This window comes from Aedes albopictus, chromosome 2 (genome assembly GCF_035046485.1).
Source record: "Aedes albopictus strain Foshan chromosome 2, AalbF5, whole genome shotgun sequence".
NCBI classification, from domain to species: Eukaryota; Metazoa; Arthropoda; class Insecta; order Diptera; family Culicidae; genus Aedes; species Aedes albopictus.
In genome coordinates, this window is record NC_085137.1 from 513,536,440 (window position 1) to 513,546,941 (window position 10,502).

General features: G+C 37.1%; 2 long non-coding RNA genes across 2 annotated transcripts; one reads left to right on the forward strand and one right to left on the reverse strand.

Annotated features, from left to right (window-relative positions):
- Positions 1 to 4,775: 4,775 nt before the first annotated feature.
- LOC115263874 (uncharacterized) lies at positions 4,776 to 6,307 on the reverse strand. Its single transcript, XR_009998118.1, has 2 exons — positions 5,527 to 6,307; positions 4,776 to 5,297 (listed from the first exon to the last, which is right to left on the reverse strand). It is a non-coding gene; the product is annotated as an uncharacterized LOC115263874 (long non-coding RNA).
- A 69-nt stretch (positions 6,308 to 6,376) lies between these two features.
- LOC134288746 (uncharacterized) lies at positions 6,377 to 8,045 on the forward strand. Its single transcript, XR_009998120.1, has 2 exons — positions 6,377 to 6,945; positions 7,010 to 8,045. It is a non-coding gene; the product is annotated as an uncharacterized LOC134288746 (long non-coding RNA).
- The last annotated feature ends 2,457 nt before the right edge of the window (positions 8,046 to 10,502 follow it).

Consider the following 10,502-nt stretch of genomic DNA (forward strand, 5'->3'; position numbering starts at 1 on the left):
ATTTCAATGCGTATTCAATACCGTTTCAAATAGTATCGGATCGTGGTAGTTGTTTTACTTCAAACAGTTTCAAAGAGTTTTGTAATGAAAATGATGTAAAGCATATACTTATTGCTACTGGCTGTCCCAAAGCGAATGGACAGGTTGAGCGTTTTAATAGAGTGTTGACTCCAGTAGTTGCTAAGTTGGTTGACACTGATAATAGGAGAGGATTTACTTCAATTTTGTTAGACGCGGAACATTTCATGAACAACACATTATGTAAATCTATAGGAAACACACCTTCTCAAATACTTTTTGGAATAAATCAAAAGAGAACCTCAAATAGCATGGTTGAAAAAGCTTTTAATGAAAGTGAAAAAGACGAGAGAGATTTGATCAAAATACGAGAGAAAGCAATTGCAGTAAATAAGGCAAAACAGGTCTCAAATAAAAAATACTATGATTCAAAATGTAAAGTTTTCACGCGTTACAATGAAGGTGACTTGGTTTACATTCCACATCATGCTGTCCCTGGCAGCTCAGCAAAATTGCAAGCACAATTCAAGGGGCCATACGTTGTAAAAAAGTACTTCCAAATAATCGGTATGTCGTAAGCGATATTGACGGATTCCAGCTAGCACGTTCACCTTTTACAGGAATTTTTGACCCAGTTAACATGAAATTATGGGAAAATAAATCTGATTTGAATGCACATCGAGGGCGATGTGATTGTCAGGATGGCCGAGCTGTAGGATATATGAGAGATCGTAGTAGGCATGAGAATAGAGTAGATAGCTAGAAACCCACAATTGTCATTATTGTACCTCGAGACCTCAAATAAAACGCAGGCAACCCCTATTAAAAGCTACAGTATCTAAAATGAATTTCAAAGAGATTTTTTTAAATCACCTTTTGACAGCTGGGCAACTGTTTGACAGCTCCGCCCAGTACAAACTACGACGAGGGGTGATTCGACAAATCGCTCCCATACAAACTTCAAATTGATTTTTAATTAGGTTCCCGGACTCAAAAACTCATGAAAATTTGGGTTTCGGCTCAATTTGATATGTAGATTCAGAATATCGAATTATCTCAACACCGTTAAAGAAGCCAATTGGGTTTTTAAATTAAGAAAAATGTATCGATTTTTTGATTTTATACGAAAGAGCACCTTTTTCTGAACCACCATGATTTTTTTCAGATTTTTAGAACTTCATTTTGACACCTAAAACTGATTTCGAAGAGAATTTTCGAAATCACCTTTTGACAGCTGGCCAACTGCTTGACAGCTCCGCCCAGTACAAAATGCGACGAGGGGTGATTCGACAAATCGCTCCCATACAAACTTCAAACTGATTTTTAAATAGGTTCCCGGGCACAGAAATTCATGAAAATTTGGATTTCGGCTCAGTTTTGCATGCAGATTATGAATATGGAATTATCTCAACACCGCTAAAGAAGCCAATTCCTGAAGGGATTTTTGGCAGAAGTCTTAGAGGGACCCCGGTGGAATTCTTGGGGAAGGTCCTGTAAGAATTTTTAGAGGCATTCTTGGTGAGATTCTTGGAAGAATTCTAGGCAGATATCTAGGAGGTTTTCCTGGATGTATGTCCAGTTGTTGATAGAACACTGGAGGAATTCTTGGGGGAATTCCTGATGATATTATAAGATAAATTCCTGGATGAGTTTCTGGGGGAATTTCTGGAGCATTTCGTGGAAGAATTCCAAGAAGAATTTATTAATGAATTCCTGGAGTCAGAAGAAGTTTTCGCGAAATTCTTTGAAATCTTTTTTTTTTGTAGAATTTTTGAGGAAATCCCTGAAGGAATTCTCGGGCGAATTCTTAGAGTAACCCCAGGATTATTTTCTTGAGGAATTTCTAAAGATTTCCTGTTGGTATTCATGGAAGAATTTCTGGAGTAATTTATGAAGAAATTTCTTTAAAAAATCCCTGGGAGAATTCCTGGAAAAAATTGTTGAGGAATTCCTGAAGAAGTTCCTGTAGGATTTCTTAAAGTAATTTCTTGAAAAATTCATTCACGAATTCCTGAATGAATTTCTAGAGAAATGCCTGAAAGTAATATCGGATGAATCCCTGGTGTTATTTTGGGAATAATTTCTGGAAGATTCATGCACGTTACTGGAGAAATTCTTTGAAGAATTTGTAAAAATTCTTGGAGGGATTCTTTGAGGAATTCTTGGAGGATTTTTTAGGAATATCAGGAGAAATTCCCGGTAGAGTTCTTGATGGAAATCTTGGAGAAATTCCTGGAGGGATTCTTGTGGGAATTTCTGGTAGAATTCTTGGAGGAACTTCTGGAAGAATTTTCAAGGAATTTCGTTAAAAAATCCTGGAGGAATTCTTGAAAGAATTATTGGCAGAAATTCTTGGAGGAATTTGCGAAGGATTTTTTGGAAGAACTACACCCATAAAGTTAAGAGATACAGAGTGGAGCTTGTAGGGCTTGAAGATCTTAATTCCAGAATAGTTTGGACGACCTAGATCACCAAGTGAATGTTGCTAAGTTATCAGAATTGCACTCTGAGGCTGCAAGAGTAGTGTAGATTATATTCCGCGAGCTTTCGCTATAATAAAAATATCCAAAGATTTACAGATACTGCGACCCCTACTTCAAAATACATTGGGTCCATTTGTATGTCAGTGGACACCCAAATAGCAAAATATAGAGATACTCGTAATATAATGAGGTGCAACAGACACAATTGTGAAAGAATATACCGATAGAGTGAAGAGAAACAAGAGTGGAGCCTGTAGACCTTGAAGATCCTAATTCCAGTACAGTTTGGAAAGCCTGGAATATGCCATGAATATTCCAAAAGCATTATAGTTGTGCACTGAGGCTCCATCAGCAAGACTACATTCCACCAATATTTCTTACAATTAAAGCATGTTACAGTATGTAGATATCGTAAACCAAACTTCAAAGTGTATTGGAGGCCATTTGTATTTCACGGAATGTCGAACCGTTGAACTACCACAATTCCAGAGTAGTTTGGATGACCTAGATCACCCAATTCACGTACCATAAATTTTCTAGGGGTGCTTTGAGGCTTTTTGAGTACCGTAGATTATGTTGTGTGATCATTCATCGTGTACAAAATTTTGTTTAGCATGTTGGATTTGTGACACAAAATTCGGAGTGTTATGGCGGCCGGGGTGGAGGCCTTAGAATAACTCTGGGATTAAAACTTCAACAGACTATGATAGGTAGTAATAGACTACATGTCAAGGATCAATGAAAACTATTGATGTTTAGCAAAACGATGAAATTTGAGCAAAAACATGTAGAATTTCTAAAAATTACAAAAAACACGTATTTTCAGCTACCAGCCAAAGGGGGGCGGTGCAAAGGGGAGATGCACCATGCATTTCTTAGCACAACTATTCTGCCCCTAGGGGCAAGACACTGTGCAATCCGGAGCAACTCTGAGCAATCCTGAGTAACTCTTTTCGCTCGAATCCATTCAGAAACGTCTCTACGAAGCGGGAAATCAGGCAAGACTGCTCGATTTTTCACTGGTATCAGGCAACACTTCAGGAAAACCAGAGTGATCCAGGGCAATCCTGAGGAATTCTGAGCAACACTTCGATAACAGAGTTACTCTCGCTGTATCTGTCCTGCCCCTAGTTCTGCCCCCACTCGCATAACAGTCCGATTTGCAAAAAGTAGGAAAAGTAGAAAACGGCATTTGAAGTTTAAAAACTTAACAATATTGTTTCCATATAAAACTTTGAAAAATCGCCAAAATTTGAAAAATATTTCGATCATCTCGAAACTTTCACACATTGCTTTGCACATGAATATATAACTGTAAAAAATATTACAATCACTACAAAGTTGTTCAGTTTTGTGTTACGTAATACAAAAATCTATGATGGGACTGTTATGCGGGTATTTTTGATATGGGACGCTCATAACTTGGTATTTTTTTTCACACATTGGCATAAAAATTCGTAATTTTTATTGTTGATTTTGGAAGTACATCAAAAATGATGACTATTCATAACGTTAACTCAAAAGTGATGAAAAGTCAAATAGGACTGTTATGCGAGTGGGGGCAGTATTCCCCTTGACTATAAAAAAATCCAGAAGATATTGCATTTCTGCCAAGAAAAGAGATTAGAGGAACACATAAAAAAATGATATACAAACTCCTGATGCACAATTCTTAAGGTGAATATATAACGAAGCCACACCTCAAATTTTCAAGAGCACAAATCTGAAGAACCGAATTTCAGTTTGCCCTGAAAAGTTGATCGATTGGTCACCACCAGTGGGTTACCAATCGATCAACTTTTCAGCGCAAACCAACTTCTGTTCTTCAGATTTGTGCTCTTGAAAATTTGAGGTGTGGCTTCGTTATATATTCACCTTAAGCGATTAGAAGGTTTTTATGTATAGACAATTTTTCCTTCCATGCTAAACTTTAAATTAGAATACTAAATGAAACAGCATGTGTTTAGTGTAATCAACTGTTGAAAGGGAACACCACATCTCAGTTAGGAATATAAGAAAACAAATTGTATATTATAATAATTGCAATAACATTTATCCTACTTAAGCGATTAGAAAATCCTTGATGGTATCGAGGCTGCTAACGATTTTCATTCACAATGTGGAAGCTGAAAGATTATGAAGCAATTCCCGTATGAAACATTTTTCAAATTACTTTTAAACTGCGTTCGGGGCAAATTGTTTTATTGGGACAGGGAATATGTATGACCATGACCTTCACAAATATCGAGCATTATCTTCACTGCAGTCACATCGTTTACAGGGAATCAGCGCTTTCGAAGAAAGTTTATATTGTGGATTTAGCACCACATATACACATATGGAGGAACTTGTGTAGGTATTATCGGAAGCTTTGTTCTGTTCGACATGGAGGGATTTTTGTGTGGAACTCATAGTTGATATCAAATACTTCCCAACTTAGCTGACTAACATGGCAGGCAATTTGGCCATTACAAACCACCCATGAAGAATAGAACAAACCTGCTGATAATACCCTATATGTATCCGCGACAGTTCGGAAATCTGGTACATCTTATCGCCTCAATCGGAATCATTCGGCCAAAATGGAGCTCGGTCACATCCACAATATCGATATGATTGATTGGCTGAACTTGAAATACTGCTGCCAATCTATTTGCTCTTCCTAATTCCAGGGCTACAACTCCGATGGTAACGCAGCTTTCTAAATGATTCTCCTGCCGGATCTTTTCCGCTATCTCCTGAATACGGTCCCGGTCCGAAACCATTCACCTGAGCAAAGCACTCAGTCATTTTCATCTGAGGATGAAGGAATCAAATCTTATACTTATGACACACATGTGATACAAGAATCACTGTACAATTGCGCTTGAAATGAGTGCCATACTGAAAATTCTCTCAGTTCAAGTCAGTCTTGTTAGAATTTTCTTGACACTGCGTACCGTTGTACAGGAATCACACTCGTATCACATGTCTGTCTGGGGTATTACTCTCAAATACATTTTAATATGATTTTGCTCACACCTACCTGGATAAGGTTGATGATTTTTCAGTCTTTCCTATATGGATGGACATCCAGTTGAAGGAAAATGTTTCCCGGAGTTCGTTCCGGGACAGGTAAATATCCATCACAACATCCTAGATCACAACCACCGTTTACGTGTGCAAAAAAAAAACTCAAAACAAACACCCACCGTTGTTGAGATCAGGGCGAGATGCGAAAACAAATTTTGGATATAAATAATCAAGTAAAATACCCATAACTAAATAAAACGTTTGCTCATTGTTTGAAAATAATTTTATTTAGATTTTTCTGGTAGGTAACTTTGTATTTCATTGAATAAAAATGGAAATATTTGAGATTAAAATGAAATACTTATTTTGTTGTTTAATGAGTACGCCATAATCCGAGTGCAGTCGTGAAACTCTATCCAGTTGACAGATGTGCGAATGAACATTCGTTTGTTTTGGTTCATTCCATTTCTCACATCGAAAATGAAGCTCTCACCTCATTTGAGTCGACAACCGGAATCGAGTGAGAAGAGTCATGTGACGACGAGGTGAGAATAGTCGACTCGAGTCATTCGCCGTGCAGAATGACCACATTTGTGCTCATTCTGCGAATGGAGTGACGTGAGAAAAGTCGGAGTCGTATATCGAGATGAGGAATCCACTCTCGAATGAAGTGACTCGCCGTGTAAATCAAATGGAGAGTCACCTCATTCGAGTCGAGATTTCTCACCTCGATATACGACTCCGACTTTTCTCACGTCACTCCATTCGCAGAATGAGCACAATTACAATGACGTGAGAAAAGTCGGAGTCGTATATCGAGGTGAGAAATCTCGACTCGAATGAGGTGACTCTCCATTGTGGTCATTCTGCACGGCGAATGACTCGAGTCGACTATTCTCACCTCGTCGTCACATGACTCTTCTCACTCGATTCCGGTTGTCGACTCGAATGAGGTGAGACCTTCATTTTCGATGTGAGAAATGGAATGAACCAAAACAAACGAATGTTCATTCGCACATCTGTCAACTGGATAGAGTTTCACGACAGCACTCGGATTATGGCGTACTCATTAAACAACAAAATAAGTATTTCATTTTAATCTCAAATATTTCCATTTTTATTCAATGAAATACAAAGTTACCTACCAGAAAAATCTAAATAAAATTATTTTCAAACAATGAGCAAACGTTTTATTTAGTTATGGGTATTTTACTTGATTATTTATATCCAAAATTTGTTTTTGCATCTCGCCCTGATCTCAACAACGGTGGGTGTTTGTTTTGAGTTTTTTTTTGCACACGTAAACGGTGGTTGTGATCTAGGATGTTGTGATGGATATTTACCTGCCCCGGAACGAACTCCGGGAAACATTTTCCTTCAACTGGATGTCCATCCATATAGGAAAGACTGAAAAATCATCAACCTTATCCAGGTAGGTGTGAGCAAAATCATATTAAAATGTATTTGAGAGTAAGATTTGATTCCTTCATCCTCAGATGAAAATGACTGAGTGCTTTGCTCAGGTGAATGGTTTCGGACCGTATTCAGGAGATAGCGGAAAAGAGCCGGCAGGAGAATCATTTAAAAATGCAGAAAGCTGCGTTACCATCGGAGTTGTAGCCCTGGAATTAGGAAGATCAAATAGATTGGCAGCAGCATTTCAAGTTCAGCCAATCAATCATATCGATATTGTGGATGTGACCGAGCTCCATTTTGGCCGAATGATTCCGATTGAGGCGATAAGATGTACCAGATTTCCGAACTGTCGCGGATACATATAGGGTATTATCAGCAGGTTTGTTCTCTTCTTCATGGGTGGTTTGTAATGGCCAAATTGCCTGAGACTTGGTCATGTTAGTTAGCTAAGTTGGGAAGTATTTGGGATCAACTAGGGTAAAAGCTCCCTTAGTGGAGGTAGTACCAATAGTGGTGGTAGTGCCAATTTAGCACTATTTCGAACAAAATGCTTGCAAATGATATTTTTAATAGATGCATCATAACTAATTAATAACATTAATTCAGTTTTGTGTTTAGGATTTGCCGAAAAACCTATTTTAAACAATTATTTTCCTTAATTTTTTTGCTCCTTTGCACCTATAGTGGTGGTAGTGTTCCTATAGTGGTGGGTCTCATAAGAATTCAATGGGATGCGCCACTATAGGAACCAAAGTTAAATTTTACCTCCATAATAGGAACCGTGTACCTATAGTTGGTGCAAGTGATTTATTAGCAAAAACTGAAATAAACAATGGTTTTTACTTTTTTCCTAGTAAATTTAAGTGAAAAACTAGCGATTAACGTTTTCAGACTTTTTATTTTGTGGTATTATCAATTTTATTCAATTATTTTTCTACAAGGAGCTACTAATAGCACCATTATTGGTACATTTACCCTATGAGTTCCACACAAAAATCCCTCCATGTCGAACAGAACAAAGCTTCCGATAATACCTACACAAGTTCCTCCATATGTGTATATGTGGTGCTAAATCCACAATATAAACTTTCTTCGAAAGCGCTGATTCCCTGTAAACGATGTGACTGCAGTGAAGATAATGCTCGATATTTGTGAAGGCCATATTCCCTGTCCCAATAAAATAATTTGCCCCGAACGCAGTTTAAAAGGAATTTGAAAAATGTTTCATATGAGAATTGCTTCATAATCTTTCAGCTTCCACATTGTGAATGAAAATTGTTAGCAGCCTCGATACCATCAAGGATTTTCTAATCGCTTAAGTAGGATAAATGTTATTGCAATTATTATAATATACAATTTGTTTAAATATATTCCTAACTGAGATGTGGTGTTCCCTTTCAACAGTTGATTACACTAAACACATGCTGTTTCATTTAGTATTCTAATTTAAAGTTTAGCATGGAAGGAAAAATTGTCTATACAAAAAAACCTTCTAATCGCTTAAGAATTGTGCGTCAGGAGTTTGTATATCATTTTTTTATGTGTTCCTCTAATCTCTTTTTTTTGGCAGAAATGCAATATCTTCTTTGTTTTTAAACATTTTACTCTGGATTTTTTTATAGTCAAGGGGAATACTGCCCCCACTCGCATAACAGTCCTATTTGACTTTTCATCACTTTTGAATTAACGTTATGAATAGTCATCATTTTTGATGTACTTCCAAAAACAACAATAAAAATTACGAATTTTTATGTCAATGTGTGAAAAAAAATACCAAGTTATGAGCGTCCCATATCAAAAATACCCGCATAACAGTCCCATCATAGATGTTTGTATTACGTAACACAAAACTGAACAACTTTGTAGTGATTGTAATATTTTTTACAGTTATATATTCATGTGCAAAGCAATGTGTGAAAGTTTCGAAATGATCGAAATATTTTTCAAATTTTGGCGATTTTCCAAAGTTTAATATGGAAACAAGTTTTTAAACTTCAAATGCCGTTTTCTCAGTTCCTACTTTTTGCAAATGGGACTGTTATGCGAGTGGGGGCAGAATAGTTGTGATAAGAAATGCATGATGCATCTCCCCTTTGCACCGCCCCCCTTTGGCTGGTAGCTGAAAATACATGTGTTTTGTAATTTTTATAAATTCTACATGTTTTTGCTCAAATTTCATCGTTTTGCCAAACATCAATAGTTTTCATTGATCCTTGACATGTAGTCTATTACTACCTATCATAGTCTGTTGAAGTTTTAATCCCAGAGTTATTCTAAGGCCTCCACCCCGGCCGCCACAACACTCCGAATTTTGTGTCACAAATCCAACATGCTAAACAAAGTTTTGTACACGATGAATGATCACACAACATAGTCTACGGTACTCAAAAAGCCTCAAAGCACCCCTAGAAAATTTATGGTACGTGAATTGGGTGATCTAGGTCATCCAAACTACTCTGGAATTGTAGTAGTTCAACGGTTCGACATTCCGTGAAATACAAATGGCCTCCAATACACTTTGAAGTTTGGTTTACGATATCTACATACTGTATCATGCTTTAATTGTAAGAAATATTGGTGGAATGTAGTCTTGCTGATGGAGCCTCAGTGCACAACTATAATGCTTTTGGGATATTCATGGCATATTCCAGGCTTTCCAAACTGTTCTGGAATTAGGATCTTCAAGGTCTACAGGCTCCACTCTTGTTTCTCTTTACTCTATCGGTATATTCTTTCACAATTGTGTCTGTTGCACCTCATTATATTACGAGTATCTCTATGTTTTGCTATTTGGGTGTCCACTGGCATACAAATGGACCCAATGTATTTTGAAGTAGGGGTCGCAGTATCTGTAAATCTTTGGATATTTTTATTAAAGCGAAAGCTCGCGGAATATAATCTACACTACTCTTGCAGCCTCAGAGTGCAATTCTGATAACTTAGCAACATTCACTTGGTGATCTAGGTCGTCCAAACTATTCTGGAATTAAGATCTTCAAGCCCTACAAGCTCCACTCTGTATCTCTTAACTTTATGGGTGTAGTTCTTCCAAAAAATCCTTCGCAAATTCCTCCAAGAATTTCTGCCAATGATTCTTTCAAGAATTCCTCCAGGATTTTTTAACGAAATTCCTTAAAAATTCTTACAGAAGTTCCTCCAAGAATTCTACCAGAAATTCCCACAAGAATCCCTCCAGGAATTTCTCCAAGATTTCCATCAAGAACTCTACCGGGAATTTCTCCTGATATTCCTAAAAAATCCTCCAAAAATTCCTCAAAGAATCCCTCCAAGAATTTTTACAAATTCTTCAAAGAATTTCTCCAGAAACGTGCACGAATCTTCCAGAAATTATTCCCAAAATAACACCAGGGATCCATCCGATATTACTTTCAGGCATTTCTCTAGAAATTCATTCAGGAATTCGTGAATAAATTTTTCAAGAAATTGCTTTAAGAAATCCTACAGGAGCTTCTTCAGGAATTCCTCAACGATTTTTTCCAGGAATTCTCCCAGGGATTTTTTAAAGAAATTTCTTCATAAAGAACTCCAGAATTTTTTCCATGAATACCAACA